This window comes from Oryctolagus cuniculus, chromosome 14 (genome assembly GCF_964237555.1).
Source record: "Oryctolagus cuniculus chromosome 14, mOryCun1.1, whole genome shotgun sequence".
Taxonomy (NCBI): Eukaryota; Metazoa; Chordata; class Mammalia; order Lagomorpha; family Leporidae; genus Oryctolagus; species Oryctolagus cuniculus.
The window spans coordinates 44,767,996-44,793,964 of record NC_091445.1 but is presented as its reverse complement, the minus strand read 5'-3'; the positions used below and the strand labels follow the sequence as shown (position 1 = coordinate 44,793,964).

At 42.1% G+C, this 25,969-nt stretch overlaps 1 protein-coding gene across 4 annotated transcripts in view; it reads right to left on the bottom strand.

Annotated features, from left to right (window-relative positions):
- FBXL7 (F-box and leucine rich repeat protein 7) overlaps window positions 1-25,969 on the bottom strand; it is a 441,392-nt gene that overhangs the window by 222,728 nt on the left and 192,695 nt on the right. For 2 of the 4 annotated variants that reach the window (XM_070056604.1, XM_051853866.2), the window contains exon 1: window positions 1-25,969. This exon is cut by the window's left edge and continues 21,237 nt beyond it. The exons of the other annotated variants lie outside the window; for them this stretch is intronic. The gene's annotated coding sequence lies outside the window, so the exon portion shown is untranslated. 4 annotated transcript variants of the gene reach the window in all.

The window sequence follows — 25,969 nt, the reverse complement described above, 5'->3', positions numbered from 1 at the left end:
AGAATTTCCAGTGTACAAACCTTGGACAACCACAGACATTTGTGGTGTTAAGAAGAAATCTGATCATTTAACAACTTATGTTCTTAGTGGAGAAAATGTTTCCAATTCATGACATTATTTTTAAATATTGGTTAAACCTGTCATGAAAATAAATTTTGTAGCCTGGTTCTCATGGGAATTACAACCTGGCCTATAAAAGCCCCCTTTCCTCTCTTCTCCCTCCTTTTTGTAGGAATTCAGCATCAGGTAGGATATTTAATATTTGAAAGGAACACACCTTAAAAGACTTGCAGAATATAGAATACTTTAATTAATTTAATAAATAGCACCGGGGCACTGTCATTTGTGAACCACAGTATATAACACACAGTGAGAAGACATCCAAAGGTAAAGAAGAAACAGCAGATGGAGTGACCACAGTAGAAATGTGGGGAATGAGAGGATAAACTAGGGCAGGTGTGAGAGAGCTAACGATGGAGTCGTGGTCATGAAGCATGAATGTGTGCAGACAAGGGTCCTATGGCAAGTAAAGACAGCAGAGCGGGCTGTGGTGAAAGACTGGGAAAAATAATGGGGGTGGGCAAAGCACTGCACTGCCTCACTGCTTCACGTAGGCATTCCGAAGGCCTGTGTATTAACGTGCCCAGCTGGTTCTTCATCCCTCTGAGGTCAACATATTGAGGATCCCTGCGTTTAACTCATTAGCTTGACTTGTACAAACTCAGTGCCCACTCCTAGCTGACAGCTCTAGTTGTTCTGGCCAACAGCTGGAACTTGACCTGCCTACCACTGGATCCCTCCTCTCCACCCTAGACTTGTCTCCTCCCATCAATATTTTTCACCTTGGTAAAAATAGCAGTATCCACACACTGGGAGAAACCATCCTCTACATTTCCCTTTCCTTTTTCTATACTTTTTTCCAACAGAAAATCCTTTAATATGATTTCAAATTCTCCATAATTGGTCTTCCTCACACTGCTACTCCTTCAAAAAGTTTTCCATAATTCTTTTGAATGATTAGACTATGAGCCATTTCCATTGTGTGCTCCATTTGACTCTCCAAATATTGGATCCCATCTCCCTCTCGATTAAAACCCTTCTGATCTTGCAGCCTCCTCTTCCTCAGGTTGAAGAGCTATTTGAGTGATCAAGTTCCATTCTGCCCAAGGGACTCAGGGTCTTTGTACACATGCTTCTCTGCTCTTCACAGAGTTTAAAGTCATGGCCCTTGGAGTTCACTGTTTTCAGAGGGGTTCCCTGTTCATCTCTGCCTTGATGTCCCATTTTTTTCCTTCAAAGATTAATATTTATTTATAACTTTATTTACTGTTTAAAAGCAAGATTATTAATTGAATCCATTCAATGATGGTTTCAATTGAGTAAGAGCTATATCAACCTTAATATTGACTCCCCATCACCTAATACATTACCTGGAACATAGAGATACTAAGAGATCTAATAAACTAATCAATCTTTTACCAACAATGTTGATGTCTATTAGAGGATAACATGTATTCTTTTCCTACTTTGAACATGTAGGACAATCATTTATATCATTATTTTGACAATCAAAATATGATTGATTTGTGATAATTTTTCATTTGGGATAATTTTTCATTATAGTTTCAATCTGTCATTATCTTTTAATATTTTGCCTAGCTTCCAAATGAGACAGAAAATTTTAAAAACTTTTTTAATTATTATAAAGAGGATTGGAGCCTGAGCTGTGGCATAGCATATAAAGCCACTGTCTGCAGTGCTGGCATCCCATATGGGGACCGACTATAATCCAGACTGCTCCATTTCCTATTTAGCTCCCTGCTAAGGCTCCTGGAAACAGTAGAGGAGGGCTCAAGTCTTGAGCCCCTGCCACCCATGTAGGAGACCCAGAAGAAGTTACTGGCTCCTGGCTTTGGCCTGGCTCAGCCCTGGCTGTTGAGGCTGTTTAGGGAGTGAACCAGTGGATGGAAGAACTCTCTGGATTCAGAGTCCCAGAATGCTCACCATTATACCAGGGAACCCAATGGAAGATCTCTCTTTCCCCTTCCCAGCTTCTCTCCTTTTCTCTCTCTCTCTTTCTCTCTCTCTGTCTCTCTGTCTCTGTCTCTCCTTCTCTCTCTGTAACTCTGCCTTTCAAGTAAAAACAAATTATTTTAAGATTCATGTAGTTCATAGATACAATTCTAAGATAATGAAACATCCCTTCCTTCTTCCCCCCGTTTTCTTTTAATTTTATGATAATATACTTTAAATTTATAACCACAGGCTTAACTCTGCACTAAATAAAGAGTTTAACAAGTAAAACTACAAATATCACTGTTGTGTGGGAGTACTTACCAGGACTTTAAACAATAATCAAAACTATCCAATGGCAGGTCCTCACTCAACAAATGGGAGGCAGTAGCTGTAGGGTTTGCAGACACAGAGTGGTGCAAGACAGCTGTGGTTCTTACCCTCAGGGAAGAAGGGATTCTCCTCACAATCATTTGTTTGATCTATTTAGCACCCTTATGTGCCAAACACTGCTGCAGAAAAAAGGAATATAACTGTAAACAAAGAGGAATCCCTGCTCATGCGAACTCGCAATCTGTGTGAACTTAAACATGTATACCACAGTACTTAATCTCTAACATTGCTATCATCATACATATCTATGGATTTGACATCAAAACACAGGAAGTCAGGAAGAAGTTACACAATAACCTGTTTATGAAAATCCAATACCATGCACCTTCCCATCCTAGAGAACTGTGAGAATACGAAATCAAAGGTCAGGACAGCCCTGAAGTCTAAGTCTCAGGATCCCTCCAAGTTATTGAAGCCAGAAAAAAAAATCAAGGAACACACGCTACCAATGTGAATGAACTGTATAAGCGTAAAAATTTGCTTTATGCCTCAAATAATTACTTGATTTCAAGAAAGAGAGACAAAAGAATGCCTGGATTTTAGAAACTAGGTAAGACAAAAGAGACCAACTAAACCCAAATCCTTCAAGTGCCCTAGTAACGTACACCACATTTCAGACATATGATTTCACTCATAAAATATTTTAAGTAGTTTAATATGGTGCACTGTAAAATGACATAGAGCATTCGGGATTTAAAAAATAAAAACCTGCAGTATCGTCTCCAGCAGGATTTAACTCCAACCAAAAGACAAATCAGAAAAAATGCAGTATGTCTTGACTTGCCCACTGCCAATAGGAGATGGGAAATTTTCTCACGACTGTAATCTAATTCTTGGATTTGACATCATCACCTGGAGCTGAGAATCACAGCACTGTTCTGTAATCAGCCTTCAGAATCCCTACGCTGAATAGTAAGCTTCCACCCAAATAATCTTAGAAGAAAACATTTCCTCATCCAGAAATTTCCTTATACTCAAAGACTCAAATAGGCTACAGTGTCAGTGTACTTTAAAAGCAAAAAGAAACTGAGTTCTACCATTGAATATCATAGGTAGAGAGATCTTTGTGCCAGTTCCTCATTATATCCTACATGAGGGGACCCAGATCATGAGAGTCTGGAAGAATTTCCAAGTCCAACATGTCTATCAGCAGCATAGGCAAGACTGAAATTTAGTGACCTGAAGAGAGACCCCTCCATGCTTCCTGGGCTGCTGTCTGTCTTAGCTTCCTCCCCTACTCCAGCCCTTCTGGGTGTTTCACCATCATAATCTACACCTCACCCTGAGCCACAGGGAACAGATGAAAGAGCAGAAATCCAGGCCATTCAACTAGTGAGAACATAAAAGACTCAACAATTATCTGAGTTTGCATAGCCCACTGCCCTGGGCTGAAGCCCAGGACCTAGAGGCTACCCTTGTTCAAGTCTGACCAGTGTAGATGCTGTGTGCAGTACATGTCGACTATCTCTGTGCTCAGGGAATATACAATGGCACTTGTTATTTTATGTGCTTAGTCCACTAACGCTGTGCACTTTTTTAAAAAACATAACTCAATCCATTGTTGATCCCTTTGAGCTCAGTGGGTGTTCAAAACCTGACATCCTCTCTTGTTGAACTGAGACCTCAGTAACAGCACAATTTATAGTAAAGGCCATGCTTAGGGAGCAAACATATAACTTTACATTACTTTGTTTTTAATAGTCATAATGCTGTATTTTTATTACAGTAGTATTCTTTATTGTTCCAGTTTTTAGTTTTTAACAGATGCAATGTGCCTTGTAGATACAATTCTAAAAATATAATGATATCCCATTCTTCCCTCCCTCCTTCCTCCCTCCTCTCTTCTTCCTACCCTCTCTCCTGCTCCCTTTCTTTTTTTGTATTCTTTCTTGTGTTGTGTTGGAAACATATTTGTGGGGTCATTTACACTTTGAAAACTGAATTAGACATTACATTATAATTTTTAAAGTAAAATTCTAAAATCCTCTTTTGAATCAAAGGTACCACACTCTTAAAATTAGCACACACTCATTAGCATCTAGCGTCTGGACTCCATTCAACTAAGTTTTCTGACCTCATGAAATCCCAAGACACATAATTTGTTGGGAAAGCTGTAACATCTGCTATCAAAAGTTAAAAGGTGGGGCAGGCATTGCAGCACTTCAGGTTCTGATGCTCGGGGGGCTTGCAGCCCATTTCGTAGTGCCAGGTTGACTGGCAGCTCCACTGCTTCTGATCCAGCTTCTGGCTAATGTGCTCAGGAAGACATGTGATGACTCACATACTTGGGTCTCTGCCACCCACAAGGGACACTCCATGCTGGAGTTCCAAACTCTTGGCTCAGCTCTAGCTTTTGTGAATATTTTGAGAGTAAACCAGCAGATTGGGGCAGGCACTGTGGCATCGTGGGTTAAGCTGCATCCTTCAGCTCCAGCATCCAATACGGTCACTCGTTCGATTCCCAGTTGTTCCACTTCCAATCCAGCTCCCTTATGATGTGCCTGGGAAAGCAGAAGAGGATAGCCCAAGAACTTGGGCCCTTGCATCCACATGGGAGACGTGGAGGAAGCTACTGGCTCTGAGCTTCTGCCTTGCCCTGCTCTGGCCATTGCAGCCATTTGAGAAGTGAATTAGTGGGTGGAAGATACTCCTTCCCTCTCTCTTCCTTTCCCTCCCTTCCTCCCTCCCCTCTCTGTCTCTGTGTGTGGGTGTCTGTCTCTCTTTCTCTGTAACTGTCTTCAAGTAAAATAAATACATCTTTAAAAAAATCAGCAAGTGTAAGATCTCCCTTTCCCTCCCCTCCTGCTTCCCTCTGCTTCTTCCTTGCCCCTCCCTCTTCCTTTCTCTCCTCTTCTTCTTCCTTCTACCCCTCTCTGTCTCCCTCTCCCTTCACTTTGCCTTTTAAAAAAGTAAATAATTTTTTTAAAAAAGTTAGAAGGTTGGGGCAGATGTTTAGTTTAGCAGTTAATATGTCTCTTGGGATGCCTGCATTGCAAATCGGAGTGCTTAGTTTTGAGTCTAGACCTTGCTCCCAGCTCCAAGTACCTTCCTCTTAATGCACACCCTGGAAGTCAGCAGGTAATGTTTCAAGTGCTTTGGTCCCTGCTATTCACAAGGGAGACTTGGTTGGAGTTCTTGATTCCTGGCTTCAGCCTGGTTCAGCCCTGAGCCAGGATTTGTGGAATGAACCAACAGATGTAATATCTAAGATCTCTCTCTCTCTCTCTTTCACTCTCTGCCTTTCAAATAAATTAAATAAAAATTCAAAGGTAAAAATAGAAGGTGTTTAGGAAGACTGTGTCTACAACTGACAGTTTAATATGCACTGTTATAACATATCGGTCCACGAATTTCATTTAGATGAACCAGTGCTTTGCTCAACGAATTTTGCTTATTTTCAATTCTAAATTGTTTTATACATTTAAAAAAGTGAAACAATAGCTCTTAATGTGTTGATTCTATTAACAGAACTTTACACAAAGTCAAATGATATCAAATTCAAGTTAATTTCATCAGCTACTTCAAATGCAAAATAAAGCTAATTCCACTAATAATTTAGTTTTCCTCATCCACTTCATAGAATCAAAGCAAATTTTTGGAAATTCATCCTGCAGAGGGTAAAACACTTAGCTTTATTGTTAATGCTCACTGTAAACTCACTTTAAAACTTTAAATTTATCATAATTACAATGTAAAAACATTCAGGCTGCCACAGTTACATATTACAATACTAAAACTAGCAATTAAGAATAAACTCCATTTAGCAGAATTTACTCCAATGTTAGCAGGTAGCTGTAGAGAGCATTTTTCCATTAAAATATTTTGATCTACAGAGAAGAATTCATTGGAAATATCAACAAGTTCCAATTTGCTAACAATAAAATATAAACTTGAAGATAACTGCAAGCAATTCTATTTTCAAGAAAGAAAAGATGATGCTGAACCTACTGGAAAGACACATTGTTCAGTGAAATACTAGAGAATCAGTATTGGTGTAAGCATAAGCAGCTGGAGTTGGAATGAGCCTACCCAGTGTCCCAGGCAGAGACAGGCACAGTGGCTCCTGACCTGGTTCTCCTGAGACTCAGTCTCTCTCCTCTGGGTTCTGGAAGAATCCTTAGCATGTTTCAATGTCTGTTTTTACTTTAGCTCATTCGATTGGACTGAGTCTTTGCAAACCACAGAGCCTCACATGATTGACCTGTCAAGTGATCCTTCCTCAGTGCTCCAGAACACAGCCAGCCTTCCTCCAAGGCACAGCTTTCAGGGTGCTGCGGTCACACAGCTGTCCTCTCTAGGAGTCATCAATGCTCCAATCATTAGCACAGGGACTAAAATCATGCTGGGGAAATAGGTGGCAAATGAATCAATGAATACTTACAATGATCAAGAGTGTCTACTTTGCCTATACAAGATAGCCACCTGCATTTCATGGGGAGTCTTTTCCTGGATTTCATGTTATGTTCTTCTTTATGTTTTATTTTTACAGCATTTCTCTCTGCTGATACATCACTTGCTATGTTCCAATGTTTCTATATATGGATTTCTTTAATTAAGCTAAGAGTTTCTCTTAAGTAGTTTAACCTCAGTGTATATAACCAGTAAATAGCCAGTAGATATTTAAGAATTAGTCCAGAACAGGCAGGAAGTGAATGAAGACAACAAAGTTGCATGGTTGCCAAAACGAAACCATTACAACAAAGAGAGAAAATCCAAATGCTGAGACTGAACCAGGTTTGCTACTCTTTGCTTATATGCCCAGTTTTCCAGTGCAGGTACGAATATTTATGTGAAATGCCATAATAGTCTTTGGACTATTAGGAGTGTTATTTTGGTTTGAGTTTTCCTGCCTGTCTTTGACAACTTTTGACTCTGAAGTACAGACAATAGTAGATTTGTCAAGAGCTAAATAACTCCCAAGAATCTGGAAATCAAGGTTTCAATCTCAGCAAAGAATAAATACAGGTAAAACATAATAGAAATAGCAGCCGGCGCCGCGGCTCACTAGGCTAATCCTCCGCCTTGCGGCGCCGGCACACCGGGTTCTAGTCCCGGTCGGGGCGCCGGATTCTGTCCCGGTTGCCCCTCTTCCAGGCCAGCTCTCTGCTGTGGCCAGGGAGTGCAGTGGAGGATGGCCCAGGTGCTTGGGCCCTGCACCCCATGGGAGACCAGGAAAAGCACCTGGCTCCTGGCTCCTGCCATCGGATCAGCGCGGTGCGCCGGCCGCAGCGCGCCGGCCGCGGCGGCCATTGGAGGGTGAACCAACGGCAAAGGAAGACCTTTCTCTCTGTCTCTCTCTCTCTCACTGTCCACTCTGCCTGTCAAAAAAAAAAAAAAAAAAAAAAACATAATAGAAATAGTGTTTTGTAATTCTATCTCCAACCTGATCTTGAGAAAATATCACAACTACCCAGAATCACACACTTCTAACACTTGATCAATGCACAAGAGATAGGGACTGTTTAAAGCTTTTGACTAACTCAGATGAGAAAAACTTTTTTGTCTGATATAATAACTTGAGGCAATATATTTTATGTACCAGACTTATGAAAATAATCACCAAAATCTGTACCTCACTTTATTTGCAACCTGATCAGGGACAGAAAATGCACTGGAGGGCATTCTGCAAACTTAGTGCAGACCAATAACAATGACACTGTGGCAGAAGAAGTTCTCTTTGGAACATACATGTAATTAAAATACTCACCTATGAATTGATTTTCAACTAATCAAGTATGACTTAAGTTTGCTTCTTGAAATGTATTATTTGAAAGAACAATCTATACAAAAAATTTAGAAATACCACTCTACATTCAGTTCAGTGAGCCCAAGACACCCTTCTCAATACTTGGACTGGCACGAGTCTATTTTCTGAAGAGAGAATTAAATAACAGAACTGTAGTCTGCAAGATACAGGAAGGGCTGACTCTGTCCTCCAGCGTCACTGGCTCATGCAAGCAACCACTGGTAGGCTGCACTTACTACCATAGTTAAGGACATGCACTTTGAATTATCTTAGTTTCCAAGATCAGAAAATTGATTCCATGCAGAAGCCTACAATTACGTTGAATCAGTCAGGGATTAACAATGATCAGATTATTGAGTGTCTGTAGCAGAGAGAACTCTTGGCTTCAGTCTTTCTGTATTTGATCTGCAGTCTATCACAAAACGAGGTTTTTTTTTTTGTTTGTTTGTTTTTTTAACATGCCATTTTGATCAGATGCACGGCCACTTGAAGTCTTTAGAGCCTTTGTTGAACTCATTATTCCCATTTTAGTACCACTTCAAGAAGAGCCTTTGCCACTATTAATGAGAAGAAAGCTGTCATAACAGCAGTAAACAATCCAATTATAATTGAGAGTGGAAAAATCAAAACATAAACGATATGTTTAATTTTATAAACACTATTCTTAGAATGAATTTTAATTTTTCTTAAAAGTATACATAAGCTTAGACCACCACTTCCCCAACAAAATAGGTGAACAACTGGTAACAATGTATTGGGAAGATAGTAGATGTCGTTATAAATGGTTATTACATAGATTTTACACAGCTGTTGTCATTGACCCAGTACATTCGGCGAAACATCAAATAAGGGGATGCATTTGGCAGGTATTTTAGAGTGGGAATATGCTACAGAATAGTAATATGTATTCTAATGCACACTTACTAATTAGTAAGCGTCTAGAGGTCAGGTTAAAGGAAGCTGTAAGTTTAGCATCTTTCACAAGACACTTTTAGGCAGTCTGGCAGGTCCAGTGGCTCATTCTGGGAACCCTGAACCAATCTAGACACAAGCCTTTTTCCAAATTATGGATCTGTGCCTTCCAACAAGGTGTCTTGAAGTCCTAACCCCTAGTACCTGGAATGTGACCCTTCATTTGGAAATAGGATGTTGCTAATGTAACAAAACAATCTAAGACAGTGATAAAGCCCTATCTGAGTAGCATGAGCTCTCCATCCATTTCAACTTGTGACTTTATAAAGAGAGGACAGAAGTACACAGAACACTGTGGGGTGAAAGAGTAACATACTGGAGTCATGCAGTTGCAAATCAATGAGGACCAAAGACTGATGACCACCACCAGAAGCCAGGAAGACACAAGGAAGGATTCTATCAAGAGTCTCACAGGGACCATGCCTTGCTCTCTTGGCCCATTTGTTTTGGACTTCCAGCCTCTAGAACCTTTCTGTTGTTTCAAGCCACCCAGCGTGTGGGAACTTGTTTCATCAGCCCTGCGAAACTAATACATCTTAATTATCTCACAGGAGTCAAGATTCAGAGAGCAGATAGTAGAACCACCCTTGAACCTGGGTGGTGCACCTTCCACTAGAGGACTTTTTCTGAATCTCACACAGAAATGGACATGCATTTCCTTCTTTCTGGGAGTACTATGTTTACTTTCTTGTCCTAAGATGCTCAAAATGTGCTCCAGTATGTTCACTGTCCTATGTGGAAGTGAAATTGTTGATCTGAATGTAGACCAGTGACTGATAGAGGCAGGCGGTGGAACAGATAGAGGGAAGCTGGATATTAGATACAAAAATACAGCTGAAGGGCTGACACTGTGGCATAATAGGCTAAGCCTCCACATGCGGCACAGCATCCCGATTCATGTCCTGGCTGCTCCTCTTCCAATCCAGGTCTCTGTTAATGTGCCTGGGAAAGCAGTGGAAGAAGGCTCAAGATCTTGGGTCCCTGAACCTTCATGGGAGACCCTGAAGAAGCTTCTGGCTCCTGGCTTCGGATCTGTTCAGCTCTGGTCATTACTACCATTTGGGGAGTGAACCAGCAGACAGAAGACCTTTCTTTCTCTCACTCTCTCTGTCTGTAACTCTACCTCTCAAATAAATCTTTAAGAAACACACACACACACAAATGAGGGGCCTGGCTATGGCATAGTGGGTAAAGCAGCTGCCTGGCACACTGGCATCCCTTATGGGCGTCAGTTTGAGTCCCAGTCCTGGCTGCTCCACTTCTGATCCACCTCCCTGCTAATTGCCAGGGAAAAGTAGTGGAAGATGATCCAAATGCTTGGGCCACTGCCACCCACATGGGAGTGCTGGAAGAAGCTCCTGGCTCCTGGCTTTCAGCTTGGTCTAGCCCTAGCTGATGCAGCCATTTGGGGAGTGAAGCAGCAAATGGAAGATGTCTCTCTATTTCAGCCTCACTCTCTGTAACTCTGCCTTTCAAATAAATTTACAAACCTCAGAATAAACAAACAGAGAAAGGAATAAATTATAGTGCTTTGTTCAAAGCACAGTAGGGTGACTATAATTAACAATAACATAATATATTTTATAAAAACCTAGAAGAGGCCAGCACTGCGGCTCACTTGGCTAATCTTCCACCTGCGGTGGCAGCACCCTGGGTTCTAGTATTGGTTGGGGCACCAGATGCTGTCCCGATTGCTCCTTTCCTAGTCCAGCTCTCTGCTGTGGCCCGGAAAGGCAGTGGAAGATGGCCCAAGTGCTTGGGTCCTGCACCCGCATGGGAGACCAGGAGGAAGCACCTGGCTCCTGGCTTCAGATTGGCGGAGCGTGCCACCTGTAACGGGCATTTGGGGGTTGAACCAACGGAAAAGGAAGACCTTTCTCTCTTTCTCTCTCTCACTAGATAAACTCTTCCTGTAAAAAAAAAAAAAAAAAAAAAAAACTAGAAGAGATAGAAGGCCTAAATATAAAGAACTTATAAGGATATGGAAATGTCAATTACCTTGTGTGACCAGTATACACTGTATATATGTATTGAAATATCACACTCAACTCCATAAATGTGTACAATTATGTGTTAATCAGAATTTTTTTAATTTAAAAAAATGTACTCCAAGAACACCTCTCTCTAAATCATTTGGGAGTGCATAATTATTTAAAAAAAAAAAAAAGAAAGAAAGAAAAACGTTCTTGATTCCCTGTAGGACCTAGTTTCTCAGGGGCTACTACAGTAGAGATTGAGAATCTGCATAGTTAGCAGACATGTATGCTATGCCAGCACTTTTAATTAGTTTGCAAACCCTGTCTCACAGAATGAGGTTTCCTGATTAATTTGATTTGGAGTTAATTAAGCATTATTGAAGCTACTCTTTGATTTTAACCTTTGTTATGGAAAATCGTTCTACACTTAACAGTCCAAGTTCTTTCTTAGGCAATTGAACTCAATAATGCTAATTGTGGGTCATTGTATAACAAACATACTTGAGCTCGGTGGCTTCACAAAGAGGGTAAAAGATAGAAAAAGTGAGATTTCTTTTTTAACCAAAGACTCAACCAGTATCTACCACCACTGTTTCAAATAAAACTTAGCAATAAAATGCAGTCTTCTATATTAGAAAAAATATGTAGCATACCATCCTTATTTTGCTGGTTTCCTTACTGGCTGCTAAAAATTAAAGGCCTTTAGATTATCTCTTGAAGCTCCCTACTCTAGCTCTGATTCTTAATCTTTTTAGACTACTTGGAGAAACTACTGATGTATTTTTTTTCCAAATGTTCCTCCAGTGTCTATTTGCATATATACAACTTATTTGCAAGTTAGTGATCTCAATGGGCAAGTTTTTGAACTCAAGGGGAAAGACACATGATTTATAGTTAGGTGATGGCTACTGGCTCTAAAAACATAACTATTCTATCATGTTCTGGAACTTGTTATGCTTTCATAAAAATCTGATGGGGCAGCTGCTGTGGCATTACAGGCTAAACCTCCCCTGCATCCCCCTGCTGTGGCATTACAGGTTAAACCTCTCCTGCATCCCCCATCAGAGTATCTAACTTGTAGTCCCACCTTGGCTTCCAAAGCAGTTTCCTGCTAATCTAATGCACACCCTGAAAGGCAGCAGATGATAGCTCAAGTATTTGAGTCCCTAATACCTGCATAGGAGAACTGGATGGAGTTCTGGCCTCCTGCCTTCAGATTGGCACACCCCCAGCTGTTATGAGCATTTGGAGAGTGAACCCTAGGATGGGAGAGTTCCCATTCCCTCCCCCCTCCCCCTGCCTGTCACTATGTTCCAAATGAACACAAATTTAAAAATTTCTGCTAACCATCAGTTATTTTTAAGAGCCTCTATTGTTCTTTTCTTGATTTATGAAGGGATGTTCAAGAAGTTCATGAAAAGGCATGTTATGAAAAAACTATGCATGTATTTCAAAAAATTTTGCACCAACCAAAATACTCATTTCAGTTTTCCATAACTTGCTAAAGGACCCTCATAATTATATCCCCCTAGGTCTCAAGTTCTAGAAGACACATTATAAATCAGGAACAAACCTTTTGCTTTCATATTACCAGTTCCTATGTTACTAAAATAGTTGTGAATCCTCATCAAATTTCCCTCAACAGAAATGTCTCAAGATAAATATCCCTATCTTGTCCTAATTACAATTTTGAAGCACTTTCTAATTTGGTAGGATGCTGGTTGGTTTTAGCAAAATCCAAAATAACATTAGTTTTAAAGTTGAAAGCCAATTTCTTTGCTGGGGAAAAGAAAGAGAAAAAATATCTTCATTTGTTTTTTCAAGCTAGGTTTTCAAATATATGAAAGAGACAAGTAAATGAGTTCTTATGATAGACTAATTAAGCCTTGTGTCTGCAGAAGGTCTGTCAACTCTTAAGGACAATTTCTTTGCCACTTTTAGCATTTTGTTCTCACTCCCTCCACTCCTAATTTATCTGCTTTCCTTAAACTTAGAATGTGGAAATCATGTGCTAGGAGACCTCTCTGGCCATTCACTTTATTACCCCTAGATGTACTATACATTATACACCATAGGCCATATGATCTCAAAGGATTCTCAATCTTAAATTTGACTTAAAACACTACACTCACCATTCAACCGCCTTCAAAATTAAATGTATTTCCTTGGTCAGACATTTAAGATTCTTTGAATATTTCTACACTGCAACCCACTGGTCCTCAGCTAAGATCGAAGCAGTTCTAGTATTTTGGGAGACAGAGAAATCAACTGAAGCCATAAGCTCCAACCCGGAGCCCTTTATTAACACAATCACTGTTTTGGCATAAGGGTTAAGAGTTTGATCTCTGGATTCAGACAGGCCAGTGTTGGAGCCCAGCTACAATTTTGATATCTTGTGTGATAATCTCTCTGGTTATGATTTCACTATCTGTAAAGTGGAGGAAATAAAACCTGCCTCAGTCTAAGAGAGAGATAATCCATATAAAGTGCTCTATGCAGTGACTGATGCATGGTTAAAAATCCATGGATCATGACCATGGGATTAATCACTAAGATTAACACTAATGATTAATCTCCAATGACTGACAAACACTTGCATGCATTTTAGCTCCTTTTCCCATATTTAACTCAAAGATCTCTTGAGACTGACTTAGGCGGGCCACTTCTCAAAAGAATCATCATGCACAATTGATTCAGGCTCTGGCCAAGACCTTCTCAATACACAAGTCTGCAGAGAGCAGTGGAAAGGGCAATTTGAAGCCTTAAGTTCTCCACTCCTGAAGCTCTGGATGTCCCACTGGCTGCCAGTTCCTTGCAGCAGGGGCTGTCCAGGGAGAGTGTGACATGGGCATTGTCCCAGGTGGACATCCTGTTCATGCTTTAGGACTGTGAAAGCCTCTAAGGAGAGAGCAGCAGAGGAAAGGCAGACTGAAGCCATTTGCAGAGTTCAAGGTTATCTTTCCTTCCTCTTTCTTTGGACTCTAAAAGTAAAAATCTATTAATTATATCACAAGCCTAAGAAAGCATTCTCCTAATCCTGCTCTTTATGGAGCTGGGTTAGCCATGCAGGCAGCAATTTCTGTTTTTGCTTATTTTTGAGCGGGTCCACTGCCTGTGCTCAAATGCTCTTGTTAAATCTCTCTAGTTTATAGCTAATCACATTTTATGGCAGGCATGAAGCTCTCGACAAGGCCCTTGCTGAGCTGTTCCTGTAAATCAAAACCTTACTCGGCTGTTCTTCTCGCGGGCAGGGAAACAGGGTTAGTTTTACCATTTATGGTTGTAAAGTCTTTCCAGAATTTTTTTGTTCTCTTTAGCTTTTTGTTTTTTTTCCACTGAACCCTCTCCCCTCCTCCTGCTTTAAAAATGTATATTCCAGGCTTAGCTCAAACATGTATGAATAGATTACTTCATTTCTTACCACAGTGCATTAATAAAAGTGTCAAGATGACAGAAGATGCTTGGCTCATGGTCCTATGTCCCACATCTATTCCTTGAGGACAAGATGATCCACTGGGCTCCTGGAAGCTGACCTCCAAGATCTATTTAAAATATTAATACACTTTCTAGTGAAATGCATTTATGAAGTGGACAGGGCCCCTGCATCTTGTCTGCCTAGATCACTTGCACTTCGGCATTATCATTACTGCCATGCCTGTGTCATGCTGAGAACGAAGGGAGCTCATATATTTGACTCGTTTTGTCCAGCTGAAGGACACTGGGCATTTGGATCCTAGCTGAGTTAACACTAGTGTTAAAAAGTGCCCCATGGGCTGGTGTTGTGGCACAGTGGGTTGAGCCACTACCTGCAACAAACACTGGCATCTCATATGAGTGCTAGTTTGAATCCTGGCTGATCCACTTCTGATCCAGCTCTCTGCTAACAGTCTGGGGAAAGCAGTGGAAGATGGCCCTTGCCACCCTCATGGGAGACCCAGATGAGGTTCCTGGCTCCTAGCTTCAGCCTGGCCTAGCAGTGGCAGATGTTAGCCATCTGGGGAGTGAATGAATGACAGTGAACCAGGGCCCTGTCCACTTTATAAATGGACTTAACTAGAAAGCTAATGGGCGATCTCTCTCTCTCTCTCTGCAACTTTGACTTTCAAATAAATGAATAAATCTTCCAAAAAAAAATTCCCACCTATCTCCCCATTATTAAGACAAAAGAGAGGAGGGAACCTTTATGAAAGACCACGAGGAATTTACTTCTCAATGGCAAGTGAAAAACTAACAATGGAATAAGGGACTACAGATCCCATCTGGTAATTCCAAAAGAAAAAGACCCTATCTAGGCAGGAGGGGACACTTGTTCCCATGGGAATGAGAGGAGAACTAGCCAGATGACCTTGGACTGTGTTTATAGTAAACCCCTTACCTGGAGCAGCCACTGTCACCCATTCCAGGTGAAAAATCCCAGGTGGTCCTGCTCATAGGCAATAAGGAGTTGACTTCTGGCTCCAGTAATTTACCAATACAAGACTCTAGAAGAATGGATCCCAGGTCTGACGTTTAAAGTCGTACTTCTCCCAGGGAAGAGGAAGTTCTTCTGTCCATGCCAGGTGCTGGGTGAGGTACTCGTGTTATTAAGATGAGTGAGACATTGCCATAGCCCTGGTCCTAATGCAGCTCATTGGCTTCTTGTTTCTTTAGTTTTGAGCTGTTTCACTCCACTTGTTCAGAGGTTCGAGGTGCACCTCTGATCTGGCACAGCAGAAAGGGATGGTATTGGCTCTAGCAAGTCAGGGTTCTGCGAGGTGGAACAGAAGGAAGTTGCCTAAGCAAGCAGTGCCACTGAGGTTGGAGTTAGATGCTCACTACAATCAGCTTGCCCACCCTTCCTGCCTCCCTCTCTTACTTCACGCCTCTTGTGAAGGGGGCTCTAAGTCTCACTTGATGTGACTGAAGGCAGGCACAAGCAGGTCAGCAACCCCAGCAGAAAGGGAGAACTCTTAGTTGAGTGTATGCATAGCATCCCATAGAAAAGCTATGACCATAAGAAGTCACATGAGGACCCTTGAAACATGGTTCTTTATAGTAGGTGGGTACTTTTGGTCAGGCCAAGATCAGGTCCCCATTTATAGGTGCCTCAGGGCAGAACGAGTCTGTCCCCAGGAGAAAGGCAACAGAAACGATTAATGGCTGTTCCAGTGAACCACAAGGGGAAAAGAACAGACTTAATAGTGGCATGATGTTTACTGAAGGGAGAGAAATGAAGAGGAAAAAAAATAAACGAGTGACTCTTTTTTTCAAAGGAATCTTTTAAGATTTAAATATGTATTTATTTTATTTGAAAGGAAGAGTTACAGAGAGAGCGAGAGAAAGAGAGAGAGAGACAGAGAGGTCTTCCATCTGCTGTTTCACTCCCCAGATGGCCGCAATGGCTGGAGCTGTAGCCAGGAGCCAGGAGCCAGGAGCTTCCTCCAGGTCATCCAATGTGGGTGCAGAGGCCCAAGAACTTGCGCCATCTTCCACTGCTTTCCCAGGCCATAGCAGAGAGCTGGATGGAAGTGGAGCAGCCGGGACTTGAACAAGTGCCTATGTGGGATGACAACACCACAAGCAACAGCTTTACTGGCTACCCCAAGCACTGGCCCCACAGGCAACTTTTAAAAAGACAAGCCAGTGGGGCTGACATTGCAGTGTAGCAGTTAAAGCCACCATCTGAGATGTTGCCATCCCATATGGATGCTAGTTCATGTCCCATCTGCTGCACTTCTGATCCAGCTCCCTATAAACGGCCTGGGAACGACAGCAGAGGATGGTCTGATTATCTGGGCCTCTTCCACACAAGTATGAGACCTGAATGAAGCTCCTGGCTTTGCCCTAGTCCAGTCTTGGCCATTGTGACCTTCTGGGGAGTTAACTAGCAGATGGAAGATCTCTCTCTCTCTCTCTCTCTAACTCTGACTTTCAAATAAATAAATAAATCTTTTTAAAAACACACACACATGTGAGCCAGTGGGATAAAGGATGAGATAGGGACTCTGCAGGGATTAGTGCTGAAGTGGAGAGTTGAAGGAAAAGGATCCACGCCTAGGAACCTAGGCAAATACTGTTATCAACAAGAACCAATACTTAGTACTGAGTCACCAGGCACTGTTTCAAGTAACTTAGATGCATTAACTCAGCTAATTTCCTTCTCTATGGAATATATACTCTTATTATGGTCTTGCCACAGACACAGCAGATAATGCCAGTGTGAGAGTCCCACCTGAGCTCTCAGGAACCTCAACAATCCATCTTTTATCTGAACCTAGGGATTGCTTCTTCCATGAAGGTACCATCAACTTCTTAGACTTCCCTTTTCTCAGTCAACTTCACCCCACACGGTGAGACTAAGGAATTCCTTAGATTTCTCTGAGGCCAAGCAAACATGGTCAGTGATCTAAAAAGGGGGTAAATCATAACACAGCTAGCCTCAAAGAGCTAATCTCCTCTACTGTGACAGTGTTTGCAAAACAAGTGCACAAAAGGAAACAGTGATCAGAGGCACACTTCATCCCCAGAAGTACAATGCACAGCACCTGGGTCTTCCTGGACTGAAAAATCCTCCAGAGGAACAGGAAACTCACCGTAGGAGAGCAAGCTCTGTCCTCCACTGCAACAGGAAAGAGACAGCAGAAGGAAGAGCCAAACAAGAGGTTAGCAGTTCAGGGAAGGCTCAGAGAAGCAACCAGACAAGCATCTGGATGGAAAGGTCAGGATATGAAAATCAGTTTGCTCTGTTGTTATAACTATGTAGAATATCAAACTGGGTTATGATTTTCCTTATAGAAGCAAATAGTTCCACTCAGTGAAGCCAGACTAACCCATAGAATGACATAAAGAAAGGTGGATGGGAAAATCTGCCCTGAAAGGGCTACATGCATTCCAGTGGCATCAAACTGACAGAACATACTACATACTACATACTACATACTACATACTATAGCACCATCCTGGGAGCCCAGGGGCAGAAAGAAGGGCAACACAGCTAGGACAGTTCAACAATGGGAAGGAGAAAGAGGACATGTCATCCACAGGAAACATCCTACTTTTCAAAACAAAAAAATAGTTGTCAGTGGGCATCCATGGGGGATTGGTTCCAGGATCCCATGCACACACCCACATCCACAGATGCCCAAGTCCCTTAAGCGGAATGATGTAGTGTGTGTAAACTGTGCTTATCTTCCCACACACTTTAGGTCACCTCTAGATTACTTATGTAAATGCTACATAAATAGCTGTCATACCACATTGCTGAGAGAATAACGACAAGAAGTCTGTACATTGTCAGCACAGATGCATTTATTTTCCAAATATTTTCACGATGTTGTTGTTCGAATGTATGGATGCAGAAGGAAGAGTCACGGAGGCTGGCTGCATTTGAAATGAAGAAGGGTTGTCTCTTAACTTAAAGAGGAGGGTCCACAGCCCCCAAACTGATCTTACCCCAGGCACAGGAAACCCCACTCATTCTACGACAAACGCTAACCCATCCCTAAGACTGCAGCAAGACTGAGCCCCTGCAGCTCACAGTTTGAGAGAACCCAGTACTATCTCCCTGGGAATGCCTTCACTTTCAGGGTGTTCACCAGAAACACTGTATATTTATTCTAATCACTAAGCAAAGGGACAGTTTCCTAGCTGCATATCACTGCTTATTTTAATGGAACTGAGTTTTGGTTACACCCATGAAGCTGATTATTTAAAGTAATTATATAGTTTTGAAAGTTGGAAAGCAAGTATTTCTTTTCCAAAGTGAAGAAATGCCTCATCCTTTAGCTCATCTATTTAAAAAAAAAAAAAAAAAAAAACATAAAAATGGATTTTCCTGCATGATGAGCACAGTAAAAAGGGCAAAAACTATTGGTTTGTACAAGCGGTACTCAATCAAAGGCAGTTTTGCACTTAAGATATTTGCCAATGTCAGGGGACATTTTTGGTTGTCATAACTTCAGGCAGGTGATGGCATCCAGAGAGGCAGAGTCCAGGGATGCTGCTAATCATTAATCATTCTTTTTTTATTTTTACTACTCTTTTTTTTTTTTTTTTTTTTTTTGGACAGGCAGAGTGGACAGTGAGAGCGAGAGACAGAGAGAAAGGTCTTCCTTTTGCCGTTGGTTCACCCTCCAATGGCTGCCGTGCTGCAGCCGGCGCACCACGCTGATCCGATGGCAGGAGCCAGGTACTTCTCCTGGTCTCCCATGGGGTGCAGGGCCCAAGGACTTGGGCCATCCTCCACTGCACTCCCTGGCCACAGCAGAGAGCTGGCCTGGAAGAGGGGCAACCGGGACAGAATCCGGCGCCCCGACCGGGATTAGAACCTGGTGTGCCAGTGCCGCAAGGCAGAGGATAAGCCTAGTGAGCCGTGGTGCTTGCCTGCTAATCATTCTACAATGCACAGGGCTGCCCCCACACCAAGGAATTATGCAGACCACAATGTCAGGAGTGCCAAGGGCTGCACATACCTGGATTCAGCTCTATCCACAATTAGTTGCATGGCCCAGCCACTTCAGTGCTGACAGCTTCCCCTTCTATGAGATTGTGAATGATTTCTGCAAGAAACCATGCTTAATCTAGTTTTATAACTACTATTTCTTCCAAGAGTTCAACGTATTGAGAACTTGCTGTGTTACGTACAGTTTGGGTATTGTTCATCTCAATCAGTACACCTACATGCTGAGACACTAGCATGTCTCCGTTTTTAGATGAAAAACTGAGGCATGACATGGGTAAAGTATCTTACTGAAGGTCAAGAGCTGATAAGAGAAGGAACCTGGCCTGGAAAATCATTAGTAGTAGCTATTAGGGGAGGTTGTGCTTATTGCTGTTGCTCTTAGAACTTAATGAAGACACTGCAGAAGGACCTTCTCAAAAGCTGCACCAAGACCTATTACACGATCAAAGGTGGCAGAAACCAGTTACCAAGCCACCCCTAACCCCTACTCCAAGGCTGACCCTTGTACCACACTGGAAAATACAACCTTATGAGTTTTTCTGAAAGTAATAACTAAAAAAATCAACTTGAAGACAAGAATCAAGGACAATATTTAGAAGAATGAGAAAATAAAAGGAATAAACACAAAAAGGAAACTGCCTGGCATCAGTGTGACAGACAAGCCACTCTGACAAGTAGTTACAGCACTGCCCATCCCCCTCAGCACTGGAGCTCCTGCCAGGAGCCAGGGCACAGAGAAGTGGATGGTGGTGATGTTCCGTGTGTGCTCTTGCTGCTTTGGCGAGATGGGTGGTGAGGCCTGATTCACTGACTCTACACTTGGCAGTCAGGAATAAGGATGACCTCCGTCCATGGACCAATCACTGCTGTGGCTTCTAGAATGTTCCTTTCCCACACCTCTGCGTGGTCTTTCTGAGCCTTGTCAGCCCCATTACTACTTCAACAAACAACGTTCTCAGGTGCTACCTGCATAAACAAGCTCAGTTACAGGGTCTCTGCTTTGGAATTTTATTGGAAGAGGAAATCAGGCATGTGCAGGTTGTGTTCATGATCAGAAACCTTTAGCTGTGGGGATTGACAACACTGCTGCTCACGTTCACTATGTAAGCCCTCATCTAGGATATTTATGGTAGGTGCTAGCTGTTCTACAGGGAGCAGCCTGGGTACAGATTGAGTAGTCTTATGTAGGGCACAAATGTAATCTCACTTTTGGCTGACAAGGCAGCAACACAGCCTCTCACTGGAAGAAAACTGCATAATGGTTAAGAACGCAGTTTGAGTTACAAGTTTCAATGCTGGCTCATAACTCCAGGCTAAGCAAGCCTCAGCCTTCTAATCTGTAAGTTGGGAAAACACTACCTACCATATATATGGCTAAGGATTAATCATGACATCTTTACCACAGTACTAGAAACATGGCAAGCAATTGATTAATAGTACCCAGTGCTAACAAAGCCAATACTCCTATTTTGTAACAAATGATTGGGTGTCTCCTCTAACATATCCTAAAATAAGATTCATAGGATTAATCTATACCTATATTTTTTTAAAAAATAATATAATACCTTAACTACATAATAAAGGAAAAACACACATAAAAGTAAATTATAATAAAATATTGGGCATTTAAATACATAATTAATTAGGTCCTTCTGATAACTAGTTGTATGCTTCACCTGAATGTGTTAATCTTCATCTGAGGAGCTGATGCCTGCTATACCACTAGCAGCATCGCCATCCTGATATGACTATCTGAAATGTGGACAGCTCCCCAAACAGCTCCAATTCAATGGATACAACAGTGTTACTCTAGGAATGTGCAATATGTATTCAATCTATGCAAAAAAATTCATATTTACAGACAGTAGAGTTTAGATCCCATATGGCTGCTGCTTTGTGTCCAGTTGCTCCACTTCCAATTTGGCTCTCTGCTGTGGCCTGGGAAACAGTAGTAGATGACCCAAGCCCTTGGGCCCCTGTACCCATGTGTAAGACCCTGAGCAAGCTCCTGGCTCCTGGCTTCAGATCAGCCCAGCTCTGAGCGGTCATCTGGGAAGTGAAGCAGCAGATGGAAGTTCTCTTTCTCTCTAACTCTGCCTTTCAAATAAATAAATAAATCTCTTTTTTTACAAAAAGAATCTTCTATACATTGTATGTCATTAGTATCCCTGCCATTCACTTACCAATTCCCAGTAATATTTCTCCAATCGTTGTGATAACCAAATGCATGCTCACAAGTTTGCATCAAGCACCATGCTGAAAATGGTGCCAAAGGAGTATAGAAAAATCACACCAGGCCAACAGTACCTATTGCTGTTACAACTAAAGCAAAGGATTCTGCACTTCTCTGAAACGATCATTACCCACTATGGATATGCATCATATAATTAAATTTAGAATTATCCACAACTGGTAAAAAATGAACAGAAACGGTCCTTGCTGATGGAGAATGAAGGCATGAAAAGAACAGGGGATGAATCTTTGTGGGGCCTGAGTTCACATCCAGGTGCCTGCCTTTGAATATCTCGCCCTTCTGGCACAATTTGGATTCATTAAAACCACTATCAGAATGCCAAGAGTTAAGCTCAGACGTCTGAAAAGGAAAAGGCAGTAGTTATACTCAGCGCTTTTGAATTATAATCAGCCATGTGGATTTCTGATGATCTCTCAAATATAGGGTTTCCTGTATAGGGTTTTGTTATTATTATAACCACTTATTCTAATCCAGGGTGGCCTTGGATTGTGATTCCCTCTAATGTTTTCACTTATAATGCATTTAATGGAAGCAGGAGAAAATTTTATTATGAGAGAAGACAGAGTGGTATTCTAATTCATTCGACAAACCTGTAGGATGTACAACCTGCCAGGCCTTGAATTAAGGATATGGGGTTAGGCTCCCTTGGAACACTGCATAGATGTTAAACCCATATGACTGGTTCTAGAGTTTCTTTGGCCCACATAGAGATTGTCTTCACTTAATTCTAACTAGCCTAGGCCTGGCATTTGAAAATCATGGCCTCATACCTACAACACTAGTAGGTGGTCACCACACTTCTTGGCTCAATGGTTCAATTCATTGAAACTTAAGTAGGTCACAATTGCTAGTACTCTTTCCTTCCCGAAAGTTACATTTTCAAGCGTCATTGCATTTCCAAACTACTAAAAATCCAGTAACTAAAGACAGAGCCAAAAAGTCAATTTCACCTTCTAAATTACATTGAAAATTCTTTTATAAATTGAGGGTTTTTTTTTCTAATTCTGTATGTTTTAAGTCTTGGATAAGATGTAGCAATTAAAATTAGATCCCCAGAGGTCAATATACTTTGTTCACTGCTTCACAGAGAGAAGCTCTGGGATGAGACGGGATACAAGACGGGTAGGTACAAGGTCTCTAACTCAGATAACAGGGCTTGCAAACAGTATGAAGTAACTTAAACAGAGGGACCATAGAAATGAATGTCATTTGGTTTGGTATTGGATATATTTAGTGTGATGCTGCTATATTATTTAAGTGTTGCCAAACTTAACAGCAGTAAGCTATGTAAAAGAATGTGCTCTGCCAAATAGGGTATATAATAAAATATGAGTGTGCAATGGACAATATAATGAAAGGATAAGCTTGGTTCTTTATGATTTTTGAAGGATTTTAGTGAAAATCTGATTCCACCTACACATCAAGGGTAGGGCAGCAAGTCCAGGTGAAATTGCCCAGGTTGTAAAGAACTTGACATGAACAAGTGACCAGTAAGCCAAGGCAGTCAGAGAGCTAACTGCATGCACTTGGATACTGGTGTGAAATATAGTCCTTGGTACAAGGAGTCCACAGGTCCCTCTCAAGGGCACTCCTCAAAAACCACAACATGTAGTTACTAAGAGAACACCAGGACCACTGTTAACAACATTATTTCCTCGTAAGGCTAATGTGTTTCTGCGTATTGCTCCGCTTTCAGGTAGCTAATTCAAACACCAGGTCGGGCACTGTGGATTTTAGACTGGATTATCGTAAAACATTCCAGGCTGCAATGTAATGTATACCCATAACATTAAATATACTTATTACATATTTCCCACATGCCAAGCACACGGTCAAGCTCTGTGCACATGCTTTGACTGGATACAGGTAACAATACTATCAAGAACACCCTTTGAGAAAGGATAAAAACAGGACTCAGGGAATCAAGCATCTCCTGACCCAACATGTATCCATCTCCCATTGGAACATGTGTAAATCTCCAGCTCCAAACTAATCTGAACCAAGGAGCACCCACACCCTAACTGCAAAACTGCCTCCCTCCCTACCAGCAGAGCCTGAAGCCCCAGAACAGGTGCTGGTAGTCAGCACACCACCATTTTTAGAGTGTCACATGCAAAATAAATACCAGCGCCTTCTCAGAACAGCAGGCTGGGTACAAATCAAAGTGACCTCTTGTCAATTTCTGGTTGCAAGTGTGCTGAAGAATCCTGGTTCGATATCACTATTACCTCATTTGGTAGATGAGGATGCTGAGACACAGAGAGGTTAAGTGGCCAAGATCATGCACATGGTACATATCAAAGTTGGGATTTGAGCTCAGGTCAGCCTGTCTTAAAGGTCTGTTTGCTCTGCAGGCTCTCATCCAGCCTTTATTTTGAAAAATAACCAGAATGTTACAATATATCCCATGCACCTTTCTTTCTGACATCTGAACTATGCTAGGTGCCCTTCATCTCACCTGAAATATTCTCCCCATGCCTTTCAGGTCATGCTTTTCCCATTGTGTGTTTTGCAACCCTGTCCATGATATTCTTCTCCCTCATAAAGTCTTTTTTTTTTTAATTTTTTTTTTTGACAGGCAGAGTGGACAGTGAGAGAGAGAGACAGAGAGAAAGGTCTTCCTTTTGCCGTTGATTCACCCTCTAATGGCCGCCGCGGCCGGCGTGCTGCGGCCGGCGCACGGCTGATCCGATGGCAGGAGCCAGGTATTTATCCTGGTCTCCCATGGGGTGCAGGGCCCAAGCACTTGGGCCATCCTCCACTGCACTCCCTGGCCACAGCAGAGAGCTGGCCTGGAAGAGGGGCAACCGGGACAGAATCCGGTGCCCCAACCAGGACTAGAACCCGGTGTGCCGGCGCTGCAAGGCGGAAGATTAGCCTAGTGAGCCATGGCGCCGGCCCATAAAGTCTTGATACTAGCTCTATTCAGCTACAACAACTGCAGTTGCCTCTAAAGCTTTTTTTTATTACCCCATCTACAAATCCTGTATCCAGAAAGCAGTTTGATATATTTGTATATAAAAGGCATGTACTAGAATGTGCAAAGATTGCACGCCATCTTATCTTCACACTATGAACATAATTAAGAATTTGGAAAAATGATTTCTCCAACCACAATCATGAGTTGTATTATTTGTTCATGTCTAACCCGAAGGCTGTTTTTGTTGTTGAAGATATACTTCCGTCTGAATGGATACTGCCATCAAACAAAATGCTGGACAAGCTGAGATTTAACTTTCTGAATGTTACAATCAGATAAAAGAAATCCCTTTAGTAAGAGAAGCACAAATAAACTTTTTCTTCCCAGCAACATACAGTGGTCATCTTTACCTTAAACAGTATGTATTAACTGATGTCACATTGTGTCATTTCTGAGGGCAGAAAGTCCTCATTCTTCCTTAACTTCCTCCTGAGCAAAGTACTTGACATGACTGCGCTGCTGTTTTCATTCACTCACTCACTCATATACTCATTCGTCCAACCAAAGCTCCTACCAAATGTCAGAAAGCTTGCTGCAAGCAGGACAGACACAGCAGTAAGGATGACACTGTCTTCAAAGGTTGGTAGTGTGGTGACTGCTACTCCCAGATGCCACTGACTGTACAGAGAGCATGATATTGACAGAGGACACAGTGGGGAAGCTAGGAAAGACCTGGGTTCATCCCATGGGGCATCCTTAGCTGAAAGATGAAGACATTGAGCACAAGAGAGCAGAACTGTTGTGTCAGAGGTCAAATAGGATGTTAGCAGCACAAGGGAAAGTTGAATCCATATGTTAAGAATTCTTCCACATCTGCTTCATTTCCTTCAACTCATAAATATTTCATCTCATAAAATGAAAAAAAAAAAAAAAAAAACACTCAAAATGTGGCCGGCGCCGCGGCTCACTAGGCTAATCCTCTGCCTTGCGGCGCCGGCACACGGGGTTCTAGTCCCGGTCGGGGCGCCGGATTCTGTCCCGGTTGCCCTTCTTCCAGGCCAGCCCTCTGCTGTGGCCAGGGAGTGCATTGGAGGATGGCCCAGGTGCTTGGGCCCTGCACCCCATGGGAGACCAGGAAAAGCACCTGGCTCCTGGCTCCTGCCATCAGATCAGCGCGGTGCGCCGGCCGCAGGAAGACCTTTCTCTCTGTCTCTCTCTCTCACTGTCCACTCTGCCTGTCAAAAAAAAAAAAAAA